Genomic DNA, 25,212 nt, shown 5'->3' on the forward strand with positions numbered 1-25,212 from the left:
TTTTGGCAGCCACCATAATTAAACTCAGCAAGGCCTTACTATATTTGGGCAATTCTAATTCTGTATCATTGCTCAGAAAATAATTTCCTTAGTTACTCCAATTTGCTAACCCAGCATTTCTGTTACAGTAGTCTGCAGGGAATTTTTAATGTCTACCAACTCATTACACTCTCAAAAAACATATTCTCAATTATCATTTTCTTCCCCATCACACCTCCAACATTTGCAATCTACCTGAGGAACATTCTTTAGAGTTTGCTTAGAGTACAAAAATATCTACATAAAAGTTGCAAGCAAAGATCCTAAATATTGCAGACTTTGCATATTTGGGAGCCATACATATATCCCCCATTGTTAATTTTTGAATTTATTATCCAATCTCTCTTCCCAATCCTTTTGACCCCCCCCCCAATTGATTCCAATAGTTATCACACAATATTTTATATGCCATGCTAACTTTTACTTTTTAACAGTAGCCTCTGTTCTAGATTTCACTAAAACCTTTACCAGTGCTGGTCTTTCACTTAGGATCCCCCTATTTCTTTCTCTTTGCCTATACTCTGATATCAATCCTTGATAGGAAAGGCAATCTCTAGCCTGCAGTACAAATGATTTCATGGCTTCTTCTCATTCTATTACCTTTCCTGCTGTTATTATTTGCTCCAAATACTTTGGTTCCTTTGCCAGTTATCTCCAGTAAATTCCATCTCCAGTAAATTCCAATCACCCTCTTTCCAATTCTCTGTAATCCTAATTGCAGTCATCCTTATCTGCAGAATCTCCTTTCTCTGTCAGTGTGTTCGCTTAGTTCATAGAATACCTTCTGTATGGTTGTTATTATTTTCCTTAAAGATTTGCATCCAAAATCACAGTCTCTCCTTATTTATTTAGCTCCCTCATTTCATCATCCCTTTCCACTTTGAATTATTGCATTCTGCATGTACTATGTATAGCAGCCTTAACCATGTATCTGAAATACCCCTTCAAATCAAGTAATCCCAAACCACCTTGTTCCATTGGAAGGATCAACTTATCCCACTTGACTCTTGCCCTCTTCCTCTCCCAGATAAAATCCTTCAACTCTTTATTAATTACTATCCACACCTTCTCCTCTGGTATATAAAACTAAAGGTACTAAAAACCTTTTCACTGCTTGCATCTTTCTATCCATAGCAATAAAACAGAGCTTCAAATTTCTCAGTTTTTGTATTATCTTTTGTTTAGTCTGTTCTCTTCTCACATATCCTTAGCTGCCATAACAGAATCCTTTGTAATCCATACTCACAAGTACTTCGTTTTATCATGTCCGCAGAAATATGGGTATTACTAAACCAATTTGTGTGGGGATACATAGTTTATAGCTATTGCCTTTCTTTTATCTTCATTAATTTTGTATCCTAAAAAGACTCAAAACTGTTTCAGAATGTTCAACAATACTGAAATTATGTTTTCTGATTTTATTAGGTATACAATAATATCATATGCAAATTAAGACAACTTTTCTTGACTACCATACCAGTTACATCACTGAAAATCCTCATTTTCTATGACAATAGTTCTAAATATAATGGAAATGACAAAGGTGAAAGAGGACACCCCCCGTCTGGTTCCTCTGATCAAATGGAACATGTCAGACAGGGCCCCCACACTTTAATTTTCACTTACGATCCCTCACATATCCTCCTATCAACCTTATAATTTTTTCAGGGAATGCAAACGCTTATATTGCCCTACTCATAAAATGCCAGATTACTCTGTTAAATGTTTTCTCTGCATCAAGACCCACCAACAACAGTGGTATTTTCTTACATTCTGTTTCCCTCTGGATCATCATTGTTCTATTAATGTTATCAGATGTTTACCTCCCCTCCACAAAACCACATTGATCCATACCTATCAATTCTGGCATCACCTTTGCAATTATTTTAGCCATTATAGACATAAACACTTTATAATCATGGTTTAGAATCAAAATGGGTCTATATAAAGCTGTCTCTAATGGGAGTTTACCATCTTTAGGTATTATAGCAACCACCACTTTCTTCCAGGATGTTGGTGCATCTATTCTTTTTAAAATACTGTTAAACAAAACCTTTCAGATCTTTATCACTTTCTTCCCTCCTAGTTTCCAAACATCCACAGGAATACCATCCATTCCTGGGGAGTTTCCTGTAGATTGGTTATAAATCATCATTTTCATAGTAATTAATTCTCATCTACCGCTAACCTTGGCATATTTAAATCTTCCATTAATATCTCCATTTGTACTTTTTCTTGATTTCCACAATTTTCTGGTTTATACATATTTTCATAAAATTTCTGAAATATTTCTAATACCTCTACAGTATTTCTGTTTTTTTTTTCCTTCTTATAGGCTCCCTAAGCTTGGCAACAGCTTTTTTTTCTTTCTATTGCCTGAGCTGTTCTGCTAAAAGTTTTTGTCCTGTGGAGTTATTATCTAAAAACAGTTGTTTAACAGCAATCTTTATAAACTCATGCATATTATCAAGGTAGCCACTTATTTTCTCTTTAGCACTCTGCAATTGCACCTCTTCTTGTTCTGTGAAATTCCTCTGATTCTGCAATACTTTAACCTTTGTCAGTACCTCTAAATGATTCTTGCTGCATCTTGACTTTTTCTTTTATTCCACTTTATTTTGTAAATCACCTTTAATTTAATCCCACTCCCTATCTATATTTAAGAAGAAATGTATGCCTTCTCTAATAACTCCTGAATAATTTCCACTACCCATTCCTTAAAGTCATCTCTTTTTAACATATAGGTGGGGAAGCACCAGTGTCTCATTTTTATTTCATTGCCCTGCATTTTTATTTATATTATTGGAGCATATTCTGAAACAGTTTTTGGATGTGCATCAAAACTTTTAAGATAATTACATGCACATGTTCCCATGAAATATAATGTCTGTCTAGCCTAGCCCAGTGTTAGTACCTTTGGGAATAATATATAAATTCTCTCCAAAGTCCTACTACTGAATTTGCATCTTCCATATCAAATATTTTCATAATTTTCTTCAACAATCCACTCTCTCTTTTGTTGTATCTTCCTTTCTAGGCCTCCCAGATACATCCTCACTGCTATTAATCAAATTTCAGTCTCCACCTATAAGTAATATTCCCTGTTGAAAGCTGATTATTTCTTACAGAATTTTCTTAAGCTCCATCGTAGCAATTTTAGGTGGAATGTAAGTACTTGCCAGTACAATCCTCCTCCCTTGCCAGTAACCCTTTAGTATTATAAATCTGCCAGCATTATCTTTTGTTTCTTCTTCTATCACTATTGGAGGTCCTCGCACAACTAATAAAAGAAGTGTCCCTTTTCTTTGTCCCAGATATCCCACTAAACAACCATCCTGAAAAGCTTTCATCAAATAAACATGCTCAGTTCTTTCCAAATGTGCCTCCTCAGCAGAGCTATTTGCACATTGCATTTTTAATATAGTTCACTGCTCCTTCTTTTCTGTATGCATCTGTGAGATTATTCACATTTAAAGATAATATGGAAAGTATCATTATGATAATAAGTTGTTATTCTCATCAGTTATATATAAAAGCTTTTTTTAAATATTTATTTTCAGCTTTTCTGTTACATGCATACACTACTGTCTGGCAGGTTGATCTTTTATACAGTTGCTTATTGTCATATCCATTTGAACCTTTGTCACATCTTACAAAAACTTTTTTAATGAAAACCCACAAAAAAAACCCCAAACACAGCCCCAGAAGACCCCCAACATCTATTAACTTGATACTAATACACAGAACTATGTACAGCTTCAAATAATGAAGTTTAACCATCCTAATAGGAACAACTGTCCCAGATTGACAGCCACACTCACAGGCTTGAATTAACCTATAACGAAGGTTATTCAGGCTGAGATGCATGGTATAGCTTGTGCTTTTACTTCCACTAAATTCTGTCTGATTTGTCTTTTTTTATTCCTCTCCCAGATGTAGAACACAACTTGAATGCCTTTAGAAAATATTATCTCCTGGCCACTGAAAGAAATAAGTATTCTGTTTTATTGCCTGGTTATCAGATTATCTCCATAGAAAAATGAGAACCAGATACACAATTTCCTTCCATTACACATATTGCACTGTGAACATTTATATGCTAGAGGGAGACTTTTCATTGTATTCAGTGTTCTTTTATTTATTTGCTTCCCCATAAAACTTTTTTTTATTAAATAAAGTCAAGTGCGTTAATCCAGTCATTCCCCTTTGCAAAAGTAAGAAAAAACATATCAGGTTTTCTTATATCATACTCTTTTGTCAAGGCATTTTTCTCTTTTTACATTGCTGTGCCTACATTTCTGAAAACTGAACAAAAGGAAAGAAAGAAGAAGAAAAATTAGGAGTGCCTGTTTACTTTAGTATCCCTATTATACACAAAAATAACTGAAAAAGCTTTACTTTATAGCACTCAGTATATGTCCTGTATTATAAAAATAATTAAGAACATTTTGTTTTACTTGGGGTTAACACTTTTCTTCTTCTCCCCCCAAATGTTATTCCAAACATTAAAGACATGAAGTAGAGCGAAGTCCCCAAGTGCAACAAAATCAAAAAAGTCCAAAATTTTCTGGTTTTCTTGTTCCGTCTTACTTCACAAATGTAACAGCTTTGTAATCTCACATGTATTCCTCAATTTCAGAGTTGCTGGTTTTCTCCATGTTGACCACCATCTTCCTTAGCCAGTCTTTGGTTCATTTTCAATGTACTCCTTCTTCTTCTACTTTTTTTCTGTCCCTCAAGAATTTTCCTTTGGGACAATGGAAAATGTTTCACTGGCATAGTCTCTCTATGGGCTTTTATTATCAGAAGAATAAGAGGCAGAATTTCCTTCTGTCTGATAGCTCACTTTTTGTTGGACAAACTTTTGTATTTCCTCCTTACCATGTCCAGTATCAAAAAATTACTTTTGACCCTCCAGGAAAAAATATTCTGAAAATAGCTGGATACCACAGCTTGAATCTTACACCTGCTTCTCAACATTCACTGATTGCTGGAATAAATTTACTCTTCTGTTTGCTGTACAGTAAATAATAATTTTCCACAAAACACTATACCATCTCCAATATTTAGTACTTTGCCCTTCTGCCACAGTTTTGTCAGAATCAACTGATGTTATGTTGTCCTATCGCACCTTCACTCTTTGCTGGTTGGGTTCAGAACTGAGGATCAGTTCCGACTTGGCCCATACTAAAGCTCAAGAGCTTCCACTGGCTTGAAGCAATATCCTATCCCATCATGCTTAGGGAGATTACCCAGATCTCATTTGCCTCTAAACTAGATTGGGTGTTTCCTACTAGGCTCCAGGATAAGTAGAATCTTTTTTTTTTCCTTTATACTGTTTTTGGTCTAAATCCTTATATTGTTTTGTTGATTTGTGCTACTGTTAGTGTGTTGCATAAATCTTAGTGACATCTGTCGCATTTCTGTGCTATGGTTGTTGCTGGCCATCGTCTTTCGCTAGGCCATATCTTATTCCCTATCCCAGTCCTCAAATCCTTTGTGGTAGAGAATTATTGCTGGTTATTTGTATTAAGCTATCTTGTTCAACCCTTTTTCTCTAGCATTAAGGAGTTCGTTTAAGTTAGAGGACTCCCTTTCCACCCGTTTAACTTGGAGGGCTCCCCTGTCATTTTTTTCTTAGAGGAGCTGTTGTTTCAGTTAGTGACTTCTCCTCTGGCTAGAGAAGACTGTCATTTGAGTTAGACACTTCTCACCTGGACTCCCTAGTTTGTTAGTTGTGTTTTGTTAAAAAAAAAAGGTTTGCTGTGTTTTTGATTGTTAGAACTATTAGGCTGGTCATGTCTAAAGATACTATTGAAGTGAAGCCTTCAGGCTTCAAGAAGTGTGACCGCTGCAGCCAGATCCCTGACAGATGGACATACCAATTGTTTGTACTGTTTGAGTGCGCTCCATCTTCAGGAGTCCTGCTCTTTCTGCCACATTTTCAGTGGCAGGGTTTTATTAGAGGGAAACAATAAGTTGAGTGTTAGGGATATACTGAAGATTCCTTCTTCTGAGGCATTAGAAGGAAAACAGAGTTCCTCCAAATCCCCTCACCAGTCTCAATCCCCTAGATCTGACAAGTATTCAAAGAGACCTACTTCCACAGCTCAGGAATCTGGACCATCAAAGAAGCTGGCTAAGGATTCATCCGCAGACCCAAAGGCTTTTGGGTCTGAAAAGGCTACCTCTTCGGCTCCACTGGTTATTTTAGAGCCAACAGAGTATTGCATGTGGAGCCAGTCCCCAGTCCTGGAACTAATCTCCTCAATCTTACACTCACCTATTTTGCAGTCCATTAAATCCTCAACTCCAACCTCTCGGTCCTCCAGGAGTCTTTCAGACAATGATGTGGAGCAGGTGGTCAAGAGGTTGTTACAGACACCGGTGCTTGCCAAAATTCTGTTGAGCCCACCCCAGAAGGATTCAGGCCTGGCAACTGTCACTTCCCCTTCTTCGATTCCTTCTCTGACCCATGTGGTGGCTTCAAACCTGCAGTGTTTGGATTTGATTGTAGTGGAACTGTCAGGTCTGAGATCTACTCTGGATTCTTTGGTCCCGATTTCTGCTATGACCTCCTTGGTGCCATCATCTATTGAGGGGTCTAGGGGCCAACGTTCACCCATCAGGTCCTGGGAGGAGATCCAGGTTGGACAGTTGTCTGAACTGATTCTCCCTCTCAGAGCTTTGGCGCAGGTGAGCAAGGCACCTACATTGGCCTTGGAGTCCACCACCTTGGTTCAGGGGGAGTCTCCTGGTTGCTCAGAACCAGGCGCTTCCTTGGAGTGGGGCTGTGGTGCTTTTGAGGTCACGAGGAGAGTGCTGTCACCCCAGATGGCTCCACTCTCAGATCCAATCTTCCCCCAAAAGCGCCAAAGTCTGGCTCTTTACCACCTCTCCCTTCCAAGCGTGGAGACCCGAAGTCTCAATATGCCACATTGGGAGCAACCATCTCTTCTGAAGCCTCCCAAGAGTACTCCTCTGAGGAGGTCCCTTGGAAGAGAACATGTAAGAGGAAACATCTAGACTCTACTTATGAGTCCATCACTTTAGACATGGACCTCAATGATTGAGAAGAGTCCCCACAGTCACCCTCTGAGGATGTCTCCTTTGCAGACATCCTAGAGATCCTTCAGCAGAGAGGTGGCTGGAAGTCCATTAACCATTCTGAGGACGAGTCTGTGTACCTGGCTTTTGGGTCTCACCCTTCCACTTCTTAGGCAACTCCACCTTTCAACCAACTCCTGAATGTAGTCAGTCAGAAGGCATGGGGCGCTCCAGAGTCTATAGAACTTGCTCCAAGGAGGCCAAATAAGTTTATTACAGTGCCCTCTGACAAGGAATTCCACACAAAAGGTGTATCGGTAGATGCTATGGTGGTAGTGGCAACCACCAAAAAGGAATTGTCTGAGACTTCCTCATCTGTCCATCTGCTGAATAAGGAATCTTGTACGATGGACAGGTATGGAAAGTGTATGTTCTAGTCAGCAGCCTTTACCCTCAGGTCGCTGAACTATTTGACCCATTTTACTAGACTTCAGAGGGATCTCCTGAAGGAGTTGGTAGATACCCTCCAAAGTTCTATAGCTGTGGATGTTTCAGACAAGGTGATCTCTCAGCATTCTACCTTAAATTCGGTGATAAAGTCCTCCATGTGGCTTATCTCTTATGCATCCAATGGAGCAAGTAGGACAACGGGTACAGGAATCTCCCTAAGGAGACATTCCTGGATGCACTTATGCGAGTTTGCAGAGCCCTTCAAATCTTCCTTTATCAATGCCCCATTTGATGGCTCGTCCTTGTTCAGGCCAAAAATGAAAGAGACTCTGACCAGGTGCAAACAAGAGGGAAAGACTCTTTCTGCCATGGGGGTCCATTTTTTCCTCCCTAGCAGGCCTTACTCCAAAGGCCAGAAAAGGGGGAAATGTGGTTCCATACGTCCCAAAGAGCCTTTCCGGATGTATGTGGTGATTCTTCAGGGGGGGAAGTAGCAATGGAAGATGCTGACCTCGCAACAGAGGGGGTCCGCAAAAATCAGGGTAACAGGGATACATTCCTTGGTAGGCCCTTCCAGTGCTCCTGAAAGGTGGCCTGCCTGTCCACTTCTGGAGGCAGTCAGGGCTCACTTGTCACTGTACCCAAACACCTGGCTAAACATAACAAATGACAAATGGGTACAAACGATCATATCCACAGGCTACTGTATACCTTTTTCCTCTCCCCCTTTAGAAAAGAGGTCAGTCCCAGATGTTCCACCCAATCAGAGGGACCAGGCAACCCTAGAAGTTCAAAGGTTGCTAGAAAAAAAGAGTCATCCAAAATATCCCCGCGGACCAAATTGGATCCGGAACTTAATCAATGTTTTTTTTTATTTCCCAAAAAAACAGGGGACTGGAGGCCCATTTTTGATTTCAGCAGACTAAACAAGTCTGTAAAAATCAAAGTTCTGGATGGTGACACTGCAATCAATACTCCCCTTTCTGGGGAAAGACAATTGGATGTGCTCGATAGATCTCCAGGATGCATGCTACCATATAAAGATGGACAGGCGATTTCAGAGTCACTTAAGCTTTTGGCTGGGAGCCAGTCATTACCAATTCTAAGTTCTGCCCTTTGGTCTCACTGCAGCCCCCAGAGTGTTCACCAAATACATGGCAGTATATATAGTAGTATATACTACTGAGTTATGGCTCACTTGAGGCGTCTGGGATTCCAGGTGTTTCCGTACTTCGACGACTAGCTCCTAACTGCCACCACTGAGCATCTACTTACCAGAGCAAGAGACACCACCATCCACCTTTGCTATCAACTAGGCATTAACAATAAATTTCGAAAAGTCTGCCTTGTTGCTATCACAACATATTGTATTTATAGGAGCAGACTTAAACACAAGAGAAATGGTAGCCAAACTTCCTCCTGACAGGATACAAACTCTATGCCAACAAGTACAAAACCTCCTGACAAAAAAGAAAGTACAAGCAAAGGTTGTTCTAAAGATCTTGTGTACCATGGTGGCAGCGATAACCTTGGTATCGCTCTTACTCTTACACATGGGAGTTCTCCAGTGGTTACTTTTCGCTCAATGGTCCATGCAGAAGCTGCCCATGTCCCACAAGATTATCATAATGGAATCCTGCAAGAGAGACCTGCACTGGTGGCTTCATTCTACTCAGTTGGTTCTGGGCAGACAGTTCACCCCCCCCCCCCACAACCAATAGCCGCAGTGACCCTGGATGCTTCCCAGATAGGGTGGTGGGGCATTATCTGGGGAAGACTGTCCAAGGAGTTTGGCAGGAATATAAGAACCACTTGCATATCAATGTCCTAAAGATGTGAGTGGTGCTGTTGGCATTACAGACATTTCACATCTCCCTTCCACTAGGAACGATTGCAATCCAGAGAGAAAACATGCCTGTCGCATGATATATAAACAAACAAGGAGGAACCAGATCTTACCCCCTATGTCAAGAGGCTCAAAGAGTATGGCAGTGGGCAGTCTCTTCCCAATGCTTTCTAATAGCAATGCATATCCCGGGGGAATCCAATGTGATTGCAGCCAAACTCAGCAGAGCTATTCTAATGCCTCATGAGTGGTCCCTGAAACAGGAAATTGTGAAACAGATTTTTCACAAGTGGGGCGAGCCTTGCTGCAACATTTTTGCCATGTCCATGAACACCAAGTGCAGCAGCTACTTTGCCCTGATTCCCCCCCTCTGGGGGAGTCACCAAGGGATGCATTTGTACATGATTGGCCCCTGGTCTCCTTTATGCTTTCCCTCCATTTCCCTTGATCCCCAAAGTCCTTCAAAAAGTCAACAAATTGAGAAGCAGGTTAATACTCATTGTCCCATACTGGCCTCATCAAATTTGGTTCCCCTTCCCATGGCCCCATCTACAAGAGGATCCATGGATTCTGGAGCCAGTTCCAGACCTCTTGACTCATCCATCAGGGATGCTCCATCCCTTGCTCAAAACCCTCAAACTGACAGCTTGGCTGCTCCCACTTCCATTCCTAGCCAGGCTTCCAGATATACCCTCCACTGTGAAACATATTCTGATATCATCCCATAAGACAATAACTAGAAAGCTTTATGCTCACAAATGGAAAAGGTTTTCCTGTTGGGCTCTCAACAATCACATTGACCCTTTCACGGCCCCATGTAACTTCTATTTTAGACTTTTTAGCAAAACTCTTTTAATGAAGGTGCATCAGCAGCTACCATACAAGTTCAATTGTCTGCTATATCAAACTACCATATTGGGGAAATGGATTCAAAATTATGTCCCATAGACTTGCAAAGCCTTTTTGAGAGGTACCTTCTTGCTAAGGCCCCCAGTAAAAGAACCACCAGCTCCTTGGGACCTCAATTTGGTATTGTCCACTTTAATCCTGCCACCATATGAACCAGCTTCATCTTGTCATCTGAAGTTCCTAACATGGAAAACAGTCTTTTCTGTGACCATCACATCAGATAGGCAGGTATCAGAACTCCAAGCATTGTCTATACATCTCCCCTACTTGGTTTTCCAGTGAGAGAGTTTCCCTGAGAACTAATCCATCACTCTTACCCAAAGTTTGCTCTAAGGCAAACTTGAATCAATCTACTGATCTACCTGTTTTCTTCCCAAACTATGGCAACAAGGCAGAATAGAAATTACACCAATTGGATGTACACAGGCAAGTACGTTTCTAACTGAACAGAACAAAAGATTTCAGGAAATCTGATCAACTGTTTTTTTCAGATAAAAAGAAGGGCATCCTAATATGCATACATCAACTGGACATAAGCTGATTTAAGTATATTTTCTGCATTTTATTGTGGTTTTATAATTTGGACTGATTCCTCAGATCTAGCTCTGTTGAAACTGTCTTGTGTGTGTCTCTGAAGCTCTGCACTAGTTGTTAAACTGCTTTGAAATTCCTTTAAGTGTTAATTAGCTTGGGGGGTTTCTGATAACATTAAAACCTGTGTTGGTTACATTTCTTGTAATCATTTTAAATAGAGTTGCTTGCTACTGAGATTTGTCTGCATACATCAACTGGACATAAGCTGATTTAAGTATATTTTCTGCATTTTATTGTGGTTTTATAATTTGGACTGATTCCTCAGATCTAGCTCTGTTGAAACTGTCTTGTGTGTGTCTCTGAAGCTCTGCACTAGTTGTTAAACTGCTTGAAATTCCTTTAAGTGTTAATTAGCTTGGGGGGTTTCTGATAACATTAAAACATGTGTTGGTTACATTTCTTGTAATCATTTTAAATAGAGTTGCTTGCTACTGAGATTTGTCTGCATACATCAACTGGACATAAGCTGATTCAAGTATATTTTCTGCATTTTATTGTGGTTTTATAATTTGGACTGATTACTCAGATCTAGCTCTGTTGAAACTGTCTTGTGTGTGTCTCTGAAGCTCTGCACTAGTTGTTAAACTGCTTGAAATTCCTTTAAGTGTTAATTAGCTTGGGGGGTTTCTGATAACATTAAAACCTGTGTTGGTTACATTTCTTGTAATCATTTTAAATAGAGTTGCTTGCTACTGAGATTTGTCTGCATACATCAACTGGACATAAGCTGATTTAAGTATATTTTCTGCATTTTATTGTGGTTTTATAATTTGGACTGATTCCTCAGATCTAGCTCTGTTGAAACTGTCTTGTGTGTGTCTCTGAAGCTCTGCACTAGTTGTTAAACTGCTTGAAATTCCTTTAAGTGTTAATTAGCTTGGGGGGGGTTCTGATAACATTAAAACCTGTGTTAGTTACATTTCTTGTAATCATTTTAAATAGAGTTGCTTGCTACTGAGATTTGTCTGCATACATCAACTGGACATAAGCTGATTTAAGTATATTTTCTGCATTTTATTGTGGTTTTATAATTTGGACTGATTCCTCAGATCTAGCTCTGTTGAAACTGTCTTGTGTGTGTCTCTGAAGCTCTGCACTAGTTGTTAAACTGCTTGACATTCCTTTAAGTGTTAATTAGCTTGGGGGGGGTTCTGATAACATTAAAACCTGTGTTGGTTACATTTCTTGTAATCATTTTAAATAGAGTTGCTTGCTACTGAGATTTGTCTGCATACATCAACTGGACATAAGCTGATTTAAGTATATTTTCTGCATTTTATTGTGGTTTTATAATTTGGACTGATTCCTCAGATCTAGCTCTGTTGAAACTGTCTTGTGTGTGTCTCTGAAGCTCTGCACTAGTTGTTAAACTGCTTGACATTCCTTTAAGTGTTAATTAGCTTGGGGGGTTTCTGATAACATAAAAACCTGTGTTGGTTACATTTCTTGTTATCATTTTAAATAGAGTAGCTTGCTACTGAGATTTGTCTGCATACATCAACTGGACATAAGCTGATTTAAGTATATTTTCTGCATTTTATTGTGGTTTTATAATTTGGACTGATTCCTCAGATCTAGCTCTGTTGAAACTGTCTTGTGTGTCTCTGAAGCTCTGCACTAGTTGTTAAACTGCTTGAAATTCCTTTAAGTGTTAATTAGCTTGGGTGGGTTCTGATAACATTAAAACCTGTGTTGGTTACATTTCTTGTAATCATTTTAAATAGAGTTGCTTGCTACTGAGATTTGTCTGCATACATCAACTGGACATAAGCTGATTTAAGTATATTTTCTGCATTTTATTGTGGTTTTATAATTTGGACTGATTCCTCAGATCTAGCTCTGTTGAAACTGTCTTCCCCCCCCCCCTCCCTGTTCTTGGTTGTAGTTTAAATTTGGTGGCTTTTTCAGTGCCCGCCCCACTGTAGATTTGATCTAGGACACTCCCCTAGTCCCATCTCTTTACCGCATTCTATCTAATAAACCCTTTCTGCACTTGCTTTTAGTCCTTTTTAATTTAATTACATTTTTTTCAAACTGTGTGTGGACTAATATTGCTACATACTCAAGTGTGCCAGCTTGCACTGCATGTGAATTGTTTTTACTACTGTTTTTGCTACTTTTCTGAAAAAAAAAATAAATAAATATCTGCTTTTACTGTATTTGTGTTTCTTCCTAATTTATTTTGCTTTTGCGTCATCTTAAAAGTACTCAGTTGTATTTATTACTTCTTGGTGCAACTCATTCTAAGCCTTTTAGTTTAAGCACTTGGGCTTTAGACCAGTTGTTTTACATTAAGAAGGTTTGTGGTTTGCACTGTAGTAGCAGGACAGGTAACTTACATCCTTCTAAGTTGGGAACTGCTGAATGAGGGCTCAGTGTCAGTTATTCTAAAAGTGTATTAATTCTGGTTTAAGCACTTGGGCTTCAGGCCGGTTATTTTACATTAAAAGGGTTTGTGGTCTGCACTCTTGTGGGAGGACAGGCTGGACTCTGCCCTTCTGAGCTGGGAATTTCTGGTTAAAGGCTTATAGTGCCTGCATATTTGAACTGCTTCTTACTGAAATTGGTACACCTTGTTTGCTGTAGTGTAGACTAGATCCAGGCCTGCTGAATCTAGCTTTGTTTGTATAACTTAAGCACTAATCCAGGCATTCTTCAAAGTATTCAATTGTATTTATTACTACTTGGTAGTAACTTGATTAAAGTGTAGCTATCATTCTAAGTCTTTTGGATTAAGCACTTGGGCTTCAGACCAGTTGTTTTACATTAGGAAGGTTTGTGGCCTGCACTGTGGTGGCAGGACAGGTGGCTTACATCCTTCTAAGTTGGGAACTGCTGATTGAGGGCGCAGTGTCTGTTATTCTAAAAGTGTATTAGTTCTGGTTTTTAAAGTATATAGAAGTAACTGATGGTTTACCATATCGAAGGCTTTTGATAGGTCCAGGAAGAGAGCGGAGGATATTTTTTTATTATTCTGGTTAAGATTAATGTTTTCAGCAAAAGAGAGGAGGGCAGTGGTTGTACTATGATGGGGTCTGAATCCATGTTGAGAGTCTGTGAGTAGTTTATTTTGGGTTAGATAGAGCATTAGTTGGTTGTGCATGCACTTTTCCATAATTTTGGCAAGTGGTGATAGTATGGCTATAGGTCTATAGTTGGATAGTTCTGTGGATGAACCTCCTTTGTGGAGTGGAATAACATAGGATATTTTCCAAATTGAGGGGATTGAGGCCTCAGTTATGGTTCTGTTAATTAGGATTGAGATAGGGTAGGCTACGACATCTGCAGCAATTTGCAGGTATTCAGCCCGCAGAAGATCAGCTGAAAGGGTGGTTGGCTTCAGTTTTTTCAAAAGGGATCTGATAAAGAATGTGGACACTGGCTGGAAGTTAAAAGAGAGTGGTGAGTCGGGTATAGTGTTTATAGAAGTGTGGGGAGGAGAAAGTTGGTTAGCTAATGACTGGATGGTTTCTGTGAAGAAAGTATTGAATGAATTGGCTATATCTTCTTGGCTCTTGTCAGATAATGTTCCTGGGGTCGGAGTAGTGGATTTGCCTGGTTGGAGAAGTTTATTTATGCCTGCCCAGTACTTTTGAGGGTTATTCTGATGTTTATGTTGCAGATTGTAGAAGTAATTTTTCTTATCTAGTATGATGGCTTTTTTAGTCTCATTTCTAAGTTGTTGAAATTTGATACGATCTAGGGGTAGTGCTCCATTTATCCCACGCTTTGTCTCTAGTTGTTATTTTGGTTTTGGTGTCTGTTGTTAGCCAGGGTGCTAGTTGAGTTTTAATTCTTATTGAGCGTTTAGGGGCATGCGTGTCAAGTATAGTAAGGAATGAATTGTTAAATGATGACATTGCCTCATCAAGGGGAAGGAACTTTAGTTTTGTCCAGTTACATGATTTGAGTTCAAGTTGAAATTTAGTTGGGTCAAAGTTTTTCTTGGATCTGATAGACCTATAAATAGGTAAGCTTGTACAATTAATTTTGTCTTTCATGATGTATGTGAGCAGGTGATCACTAAGATCATTAGGGAGAGTTCCAGACATATAGTTCTGGGGATGACTGTTGGTGAGTATCCAGTCTAGTATACTCTCTTTTTGGTTATTGTTACCTGTACGTGTGGTAGATGATATTATCTGAGAGAATCCATGTAGGTTAACAGGGATGGGGTTGGACTGTGCTGTGCATTGGTTCCAGTCAATATTAACATCACCCAGGACAATGGTTTCTTTAGGGTAGTTGTTGGCTATCCAATGTAGAATGACCTCTAGTGTTTCTACATTGTTCCCAGGGGGAATATAGGTGACAATTAGGTTAATGCCCTTATGATTATTTAGTAGAATTTTTAGAGCTAGTATTTCAGCGTTAGAGACCTGGGGTGGTTGTATAGGGTTAGTTATGATGTTAAGTGTGCTATTATATAAGACGGCTATTCCACCTCCTCTTTTCTTTACTCTATCTGCCCTAAGTATATTGTAACCAGGAGGCAGGATCTCATTGTCTTTGGTTGATGGCCGGAGCCATGTTTCAGATAGACACATTATGTTGGGGAGGTATGTGGCTAGTACAGCATGCAGGCTATGTATCTTATTGTTTAGGCTTCTAATGTTTAAGTGGCATATTAGGAGGGAGTTGACCAGTCGAGATAAAAACAGTAATGTATAATCAACCTTCAGGAAAGTCTCTGGGAACAAATGGTATTTCTGTGGAAGTTTGCAAGTTAGAAGGGAAAAAAGTGATAAAGATCTGGAAGATTTTATTCAACAGTATTTTAAAAAAAGGTGAAGCACCAACATCTTGGAATAAAGCTGTGGTGTGTGTGTATTATTTAAAGACCGTGAAGACCCATCAAACCCAGCTTCATATAAACCCATTTCATTTTTAAACTATGATTATAAAGTGTTTAGGACTATACTAGATAGCTAAAAGAATGTTAAAGGTGTTGCCAAAATTTATAGATATGGATCAGTGAGGTTTTGTGTAGGACAGGCAAACTTTTGACAACATTAATAAAAGAATGATGATCTGGAGGGAAGAAGAATGTAAGAAAATACCACTGTTGTTAGTGGGTCTTAATGCAGTGAAAGCAGTCAATAAACTAAACTAAGATTTTATGAGTAGGACAATGGAAGCATTTATATTCCTTGATACAATAATAAGGTTAATTAGGAGGATGTATGAAGAATGTGAGACCAGAATTAAAATTTGAGGGTTCCTCTCTGATAAGTTGTGTTTGAACAGAGGATCCAGGCAGGGGTGTCTTCCTTCCCTTTTATTTGCTTTATATTTAAGCCACTGGCAAAGAAAACAAGGGACTCAGAAATGTAAGCATATTATCGGTATGATAATCAAGAAAAGTTGACTTTATTTGAATATGATATTATTTTGTACGTGATAAATTCACAAAAGGACATTTCAGTGCTGTGAGTCAATTTCAAGTCTCTCTGGGATATAACATTAATGAAGATAAAAAATGTTATCGCTGTAAATTATGTACCCACACTTGAATTGGTTCGGCAACAGGACATGTTAAGATGAAGTATTTAGGAGTATGGATTAAAAAGGATTCTGTTAAGGCAGCTTAGGCCATGTGGGAAGAGACATAAGATAATACAAAAACTGAGAAACTTTAAGCTCTTATTTATGGATTTGGATTCTCATATACAAGCAGTGAAAATGTTTTTAGTCCCTTTAGTTTTATATATGGGTCAGTCATACTTTTATCAACCAATGAAGAACTCTTAATAAAGAGTGGAAGAAATTTATCTTGGAGGGGAAGAGAGCAAGAGTTAAGTGGGATGCACTGATCCATCTAATACATGGTTTAGGATAACATGATTTGAAGAAACATTTTAAAGCTACACAGTTAAGGATCATAGAATGATGACGAAGTAGAGGGAAGTGCAAGAAAACAGAGAGAGAGCGAGAGAGTGGAATTTTGGATGCAGATCCTTAAGGAAAATAATAATAACCATACAGAATATTATATTCATAAAGTAGCAAAACATATACTAAGAACTAAACCAACATGAGACTGGAGAAAGAGAGTTTGCCAATAGGGATGACTACAAACAAGGATACAAAAAATAGACAAGATAAGGCTAGAATTTACTGGAGAAACCTGGCAAAAGTGCCAAAGTACTGGGAGCAAATAAGAGAATGAAAGGTAATAGAATGGGACATGGCCAAAAAGACATTTGGAATGTAGGCTAAAGAATGCCTTCCCTACCAGAGATTGATATCTACGTATAGGCAAAGAGAAAGGGATAAGGGAATCTTAAGTGAGAGACCTTCCCTGATAGAGGTTTTATTTGAATCTAGAACAAAAGCTGCTGTTAAAAAAAGGATAATTAGCTGGGCATATAAAATATTACATGATAACTGTAAAAATTAATCAGAAGAGGTTATAAAAGATTGGGAAGAGAGACTGGAAAAACAATTGACAAAAGAACAATGGGAGGATATATGTATGGTTCTCAAGTATGCAACAAAGTCCAGAAGGTTTAGGATCTTTGCTTGGAAGTATTTGTATAGGTATTTTAAATCCCAAACAGACGTCAAAGAAATGTTCCTATGGTAGATATCAAATGTTGGAGGTGTAATGATGGGGAAGAGGTAACTTGGAACATATGTGTTGGGAGTGTAATATGTTGGCAGATTTAAAAAATTCCCTGCAGAGTACCCTTTCAGAACTATTGGATGAGCAAATGGCTGTAGCTAAGGAAACGATTCTTTTGATTTGGGACACAGGATCTGAATTGTCTAGACATAGTAAGGCCTTATTAAGGTTAATTCTTTTTGTTGACAAAAAATATATTAGAAAATGAAAATCAAAGTCTAAACCAACTGTAGAAGTAATGAATATAGAGAGAAAAGGACTGGAAGAGGGATCCTTAGAAAAGGGAAGAAGAAAATTACAGAGAAATAAATGGAAATTGTGGGAACAATTTGTGCAGAATAATGTTCTGGGGGGGTGATGTTTAAGGGATGGCAGGAATTCAGCAATTTCTGTGATGTAGGACTGATGAAAGTTACAAGGAAAGAAAAGATGTGTAATGTTTAATGTATGTAAATAAAAATGTTATTATAATTTGTTTTCTTTTCTGTTAATGTATGTTTATCTATATCTTAAGTGATAATTTAATAAAGGTGTTTAAAAAAAGAGAGGCACTGCAAAAAGCAGCAACAATATCACAGTTTTAGATCTTTAAAACAAGAGGGTGGATGGGTGCATTCCCCTGCATGAGTCATGTGAGGAGCTTTACTCCTTGAATTACCCCAGATGCACCCACAAATACTTATATAAGATGAGTGTTCATTTGCACTGGAGACTGAGATGCAATAAAGAGTGTCTCTGCTGTGCACCATGGCACGTATCATTGCTTCAATACATTTTTATCATCACCTCAGTGGCACAAGAAGTCTCTTTTGTGTGGCCTGCTCATTAGCAGCGTACAGATAATAAGGTGAGGCCATTCTGTGCAGTCCTCCTTCATTTGCTAGTAGTAGCCTTTTTTTATTTTGAAAGAGCTGTCATGGTTGTGGTTCTGTATTATACAAGCTTTTAAGGACAATAAATACATTCTGTGACAAGTTAACGTCTCCCTCTGAGTATATAACCGTTTTCCAACTTCCTCATATTGCATTGATTTTGTACAGTTCAGTGTCTGCATCACAAACTGTGCCTCAGCTGACATTCCCAATCTTTTGGCTGATCAAGGTGAAGTCTGGTACATTTAGGTTCATAGGTTCACATGTATGTACTAGATTAATGGCCACTGGGGCCTTTTCTAAGCCAATCCATTCATCCCAAGTCTCTGGCAAATTGTGGTATCATCAATAAGTGTAAGCAGGGGCTTGGGAGATGAACCATTTACAAGCAGCAACCTGGAAGATGAACCATTTATGGGCTCCATGTGTCCATTAGAGACATAGGTTCCAAAATAGGGATGAACTTCTTCTTCCCCAGCCAGTTGTCCAAGTTACATTTGAATTGAGTTGAGGAGCTATTTTTCTCATGGATGGAGGGGGGGACCTGTTCCAGAGAAGGGGTAGTTTCTGGGATATATAACTGTCTCTCTAACATGTCCTATTTATATTGCAGGCAAGGTTTACATCTTTAGAACAGGTAATTCTGGTGCTGTTTGTTTTGCAGATATGCAGGAGTCCATCAAGGTGGGATCCAACAATGCCTTGTATGCTATATATATATATATAAATATATATATATATATATATATATATATATATATATATATATATATATATACTTTGAAGTGGTCTGCATAGGACATATTACTTATGCCCAGTATTCTTTTAGTGAGGCACCTTTATGGACATTCCAATTGTTGGATGTGCCTGGTTAGGTACATACCAAAGGGGGCATTTTACTCAATGATAGGTCTGAATATAGTGAAACAATGGCCTCCTTTGACCTACATGCTATATTTTTGTTTATAAGTTGCATAACACAGAATAACTCCTTACTACTGTAGACCTGTGATGGTCAAAGGCTAGATTACTATCTACATGTGTCCCCAAGTCCCTGACTACTGGGTCGACTCTTAGAGGTGTATTGTCAATATGATAGTTTCCAGGGGTGGATGAATTCCAGAAGTTTACTATTATGGATTTCTTGGCATTTAGTTTTAGTCCATGGCTCTGATGCAAGTTATTTGTCTGTGTAAGATTTTGCTGGAGAACATTAGTGTCAGTGGGAGATTCTATGACTACTTCTAATTTGCAATTATCTGCAAATGTTGTCATCCAAAGGCAGTTGACATTGGCCTTGACGTCAGAGAAGTAAATGTCAAAAAGGAAACCAATATCTGAAGGACTCTGCATGTGACTGTCCTCTCTGTAGAGGTGGACTCATGAATTCTAACTTCCTGAGTCCTGTCTGTGAGTCAGCTGGCTAGTCACTGGGTGACATAAGGGTCTATACCTAACCTTCTGAGTTTATCAACAATGCCCAAGTAGGATAGTGTATTAAATGCCTTTGCAGGTCAATGTAGGCAGTGTGAATTATTTTGACCTTATCTGTTGCTTTGGTTACCTTCTCAAAAAAGTCCACTGGGTTAAGTAAGCATGAGCTGCCCTTGACAAAACCAAACCGGGTCGGTTCCAGTGTCTTGAGGTTTTCTATGTCATTATTTATCATTCCCATGATAACTCTTTCCATAACTTTGCATATGAGACTTGTAGTCTGTAGTTTCCCAGGCCTGTAGATGGCCCACCTTTGTGCAGAGGGATGACTAATATTGCTGTTGTCCATTCATGAGGCATAGAGCCTATTTGGAGGCTATGGTTAAATAACAATTCTAGAAGACCTGATAGGTCATGTTTCATGCTATTAAGAAGGAATCCTTGGATACTGTATGGCTCCATCGGAGCAGTGTTCTTGGCCTTGAACAGAACATTGAGGACCTTTTCCCTATTGACAGTAGGGGGAGTTATATTTGGTGTTTATTTTTTCCTGATGGGAGGTTGAGGAGGAGAGAAGAGTAAAGTTAGAGCGTAATTTATATGATATTAGGGTTGCTATATCTTCTGGCTCAGTATAATTGGATCCATTAACAATGAGCTCTGCACACAATTGTGTATTGCCTTTGAGGTTGCGGACATAACTAAAGAATACCTTGTGGTTGCCCTTGGCCTGGGAGGCCAAATTTACCTCAAATATGGCTTTGGTAGACTTTGTCCTCTGAGTTATTTACTTAGTCTAATGACAGTGCTCTTACCCTACTGGGTGCTACACCTTCTATTTTTTGCCATGATTTTCATCCTTCTGTTATTCAGACTATTGAAGTTGGAATTCCACCAGGGTGGCTTGTTTTTGAGTTAGTTATGTTCTTCTTCCTGGTGGTACAGCTGCCACTAGGAAGCTGCTAACATGCTTCTATATGGTTTCTGTGAACAGTTCCATGTAGGCATCAGTGTTCTCAGGGTTTATGGGGCTTGACATTTTGTCAGGTTATCACTTAATAGTAGAGAGTTAGCCTTGGAGTACTTCCTGAATATTCCAGCATTAGCTGGGGTTATGGTTTATTTTTACTTCAAAGGAAATCATTGTGTGGTCTGACCTTACCAGAGATGACATTACACTAGTGGGTGTGCAGCACTCTCCCATATTAGTGAGGACAATATCAGGTATATTTGCTCCTCTGGTTGGTCTACTGACAATTTGGACCTGGGAATTTGTATTTACAATATCCAGGAATCTCTGTGCCTGCACGTTTGGTGTTATATATCCATCCATCCATCCTCTACCCCTTTTTCCCATTTTTAGACATGAGGTTGGGGTGTCACTTTAACAGTACTAATGATTTCAAGCCGAGGTTTACATCACCAGGTGGCTAGCCCTGTCAAGGTGATGTTGTATATGATTCCCAGTTAACAGTGGGGCAATGTCACTTGGCATTGGGTTAGATGCTGAGTGTTTCCAGTAGACTTAAATATGTGTTAACGGGTTTCCTAGGTCATACATAAGCTGAAGTGTGTCATTCTATTTGACCAACCTTGAAGTATATTTATTTTTGGTGTAAACTGAGACACCTCCACCTTTAGTCCCTGTCTGTATTGTAGCTGGTCAAAATGTGTAGAAGACATTATAGCCTTGTAGAGCTGGTACTGCTGTCCACAACTTTAAACAACGTCTTGATAACTGCAGAGATATCAGCATTCTATAGAGTAAGGAGAACTTGTAGGGAATAGAGTTTCTTGTTTAGAGTCCCAGCATTGAGCAATAGCACCTTTAGATTTTTCTGAGTTTTGATTTGCTATGTTGAAAGTACTTTTGGTTTGGCAATGCCTAAAAGAGACACTATGAGGGTGGACAATATTTTAGCTAATATTTAAAAGCAAAGATGAGAGAGGTGCAGACCATCCCTGGAAAAGCAACATGGTTTGTCAATCATCTGCTTCCATGCTGAGAAAGACTGCACCCCCTTAGAATGACACCAGAAACTAAGCCAATTATTAAAGTCAGCCAGCTTCTATTCATATTGTGGCATCAACCTCAGAGAAGGTAAAATACTGCTCAATGCTAGGCTCATTTGACTAATTCATAAGATTTGACATTTGTTGTAGCTGGTTAGCATAGTGCTAGGACTGCACAGTCTATGTTTTTGCATACAGCTGCATATAGGATGTGGGCTGAATTATGACATTGGTGTAGCAATCACTACACGATTGTAGTATTATAATGCCTGCTACTGCCAGCGCATATTCTACACAGGCCTCCTGCACCCTTCCCAGTCGAGATGTTGTACATTTAACAATACAAGGTTCAGATGCATCATCTGTACACCAAGTCTGAGTACATATGAGTGGCTTCCTTACTTCATTGGAAAGTAGGAATAAATGGCTAGGCAGCAATGAATACCACAATTGTGAGTCTAAAGGACTGGTTTACTTGGCTTGGTGCACAGTGTGTAAATCCTTCTATATAGGCAAAACAGAAAGAAAGCTAAAAAGGAGGATTTACGAGCACTATTATGACATCTCTATTAAGAAAGACACTAGTGCACTTTATAAACACTCAACTACTTGTCTTGATGCTAAATTCCTCTTCATAGTGTTAGAACAGGTTAAAGTAGATGGTAGAGGAGGGCCATGGGAAGAGAGAATTGAATTTCGAGAACTTTGGTGGCAATTAAACCTAAATGCCACCAACCACCCTGGCCTAAATGAATTTATTTCCATCATGCCACTACTGAAATTAAGATCAGCAAAATTATGAAGTATGATATTTAATGCAACAATTTTAATTAATATAAATTTTTATGAAATATGAGTATTTGCATTATACCCTTCATTTTGAATGTTAACTCTATTTTTAATTTTTCTATAAGAAAACATTATAAATTTAACTTAGAAATGATTTTATTATTACTATAGAATTGTTTTATAACAAGTATGACTTTTGACAATGACCACATAATTTATTCTTGGTTGCAATATGTTTTTGTGAAAGGGCATTAATAGTTTTGTATGACTTTTAGGTTAGAAGAAAGCCTCTGATTAAATATTCATGAATGTTGAGATTTGATAGGTTGTTTTTAAACTAATTTATTTGAATAAATGATGGTTTTAATTAAGCAATTAATGTAAATAGGTATATAAATGGATGTTAAGGGAGTGTGTTTTTTGTTACATCTGATGAAGTCGCTTTGTTTGGAAGGACGAAAACGTACTAGTAGAATAAAAGGCGTTTATGTGATATACATTTCCTGGCTTTGGATCTGTTTTTATGCTTGACTTCGTACATCAAATTGGACTGATACAGTCAACTCCATTTGTTTTATTCCCAGAGCTGCTGTTTTCTTGGTTATTGGTCTTTTTGCTGGGAGTTGCCTTTATTGGTTTTATTATTATCGGCAACACGGAAATGGAGTCTAACCTTGTTCCTGAATCTAAGGGACAGGAAGACGTAGGTACGACGCGCAAGCTGATAGGACAGCTCACTGAGTTGATTGACTTGCTGACTCCCCTTAGTTTGTCCCTAATACATCAACAAAGCGGAAGTAATGTACGGAGGTTTCAAAGAGGTGGAAGGAATAATCTAACTAACGGAGAGGACCACGAGGATGAGAGAGAGCTTATGGGCAATATTTTAAACGCCGGCGACTCCGATAATCCGAACAGTGATGCTTTCAATCCGTTTAACACACCACTTGCTCTTCAGAACCAGGAGGGACAAACCGGTACTGTTTTGGATAAGGGGAGTACAGCTAGGAGTATGCCTGAGACTCGCAGGCACAATGCAGGTACTGGAAACGTTCCTTCCCAAACGGAAGACTTACATTTATGGTTAAATTACAAATGTGACTTTAAAGCGAACTTTAACATTCCTGATTCTAAGCACAATAACAATACCTATATGTTGATGTTAAATGATTTATCTAGACTTATGAGTAAATACAGACATTTAAAAATAGAGAATGAATACTTAAATGAATGTGTGCACAAAGAAATTGTTCCCAAAGGCCTTAGGCTTTGGAAATTCCCTAATAATGTGATTACTGGTTCGGAATTTCATAAAGAATTATTGAGTGTTTTTAATAACTGTGGTTTAAATGTTTTAAAACTTATAATTAAGAATAACAACCATGTTATGGATATACTTCTTAAAGATATTAATGAACTTGATTCACGTATCAAAAGTGATTTGTTATTCTCTGTGAATGAGGAGAAAATCACAAAATGAATAAACTGCATACAGTGGGAAGCAAGTGAGATAGTGATTATCACTGTTACTTCATGGCACTTGATTCTCCACTTCAGGTCTTGGTGGTGGTGTCTTCTGAGTAGAGTCTGCACTCTCCCTGTGTTTTCATAGACTTTCATTGGGTATTCATGTTTCCTCCCACATCTTAAAGACATGTCTTAGATGAAGAAGTCCTCTAAACTACCCAAAGCCATGCCTGCCATGTTTGAGTGAGTATGTGAGCAAGTACATTCTATAATGAGCTGACATCTCATCCAGAATTAGATTTTCTGTCTTGCTCTACCTGAGTATAAGGATAGGCTCAGACTTGCATGGGACGCTGAGTTTGGCTAAGAGGGTAATTGGAGAATGAATGAGAATGAATTACTCAAAGCTGATCATACTTACAGTCACCAGAAGTTCAGACTACATGCAGCTCATTAAGTGTTGGACAAAATAGTTGAATAAAAACATGAACATGGTATAGTATACCTGTCATTGTAAATTCCAGAGACACTGCGCCCAGAATGCAGGCTGCCAGATTTGTCAATAATCAATACATTGAGGCCTCATGAATACCACCCATATTCTTGTGTTAAATTAAGGACGAGGAACAAACAGAGAACATGGCTATGCCCATGTGAGATGCAGGCAGGTACCAGAACTACATGCCATATAAAATGATTAGCAAGTAGCAATCCATTGCAGGAATATTGTCACTGAAAAAATATGACAGCACAAGGGATAATGTCTTCAATTTCAACTTTATTATAGTGCTTTAACCAAAGTATTTGAGCAATAAAGAATAATATCAGTAAAGCAACTAAGAAATTAAGCTGTAATTGACCATGGTGTCAGGAAAGCTAAAATAAATGGCATTACAATAGTCAGGGTAATAGACAGTGGGATGCGAATGACTGTAGAGATTCTCCTAAAGTACTGAGTGCTGTGTACGTGAAATATTCCTCAGGTAAAACAAGACGGCAATGGCTTTATCCCTGGCAACACCTGGTGCTTCAATGTCAGCAGGGTATTTAGGATATTTTTATTTTATTTATTTAATTTAACTGGGTAGGTGGGCTTGCCTGACATGACCCTTCTCAGTAACAACCCA

The sequence above is a fragment of the Protopterus annectens genome, chromosome 2.part1 (genome assembly GCF_019279795.1).
Source record: "Protopterus annectens isolate FY-2018-M chromosome 2.part1, PAN1.0, whole genome shotgun sequence".
NCBI lineage: Eukaryota > Metazoa > Chordata > Ceratodontiformes > Protopteridae > Protopterus > Protopterus annectens.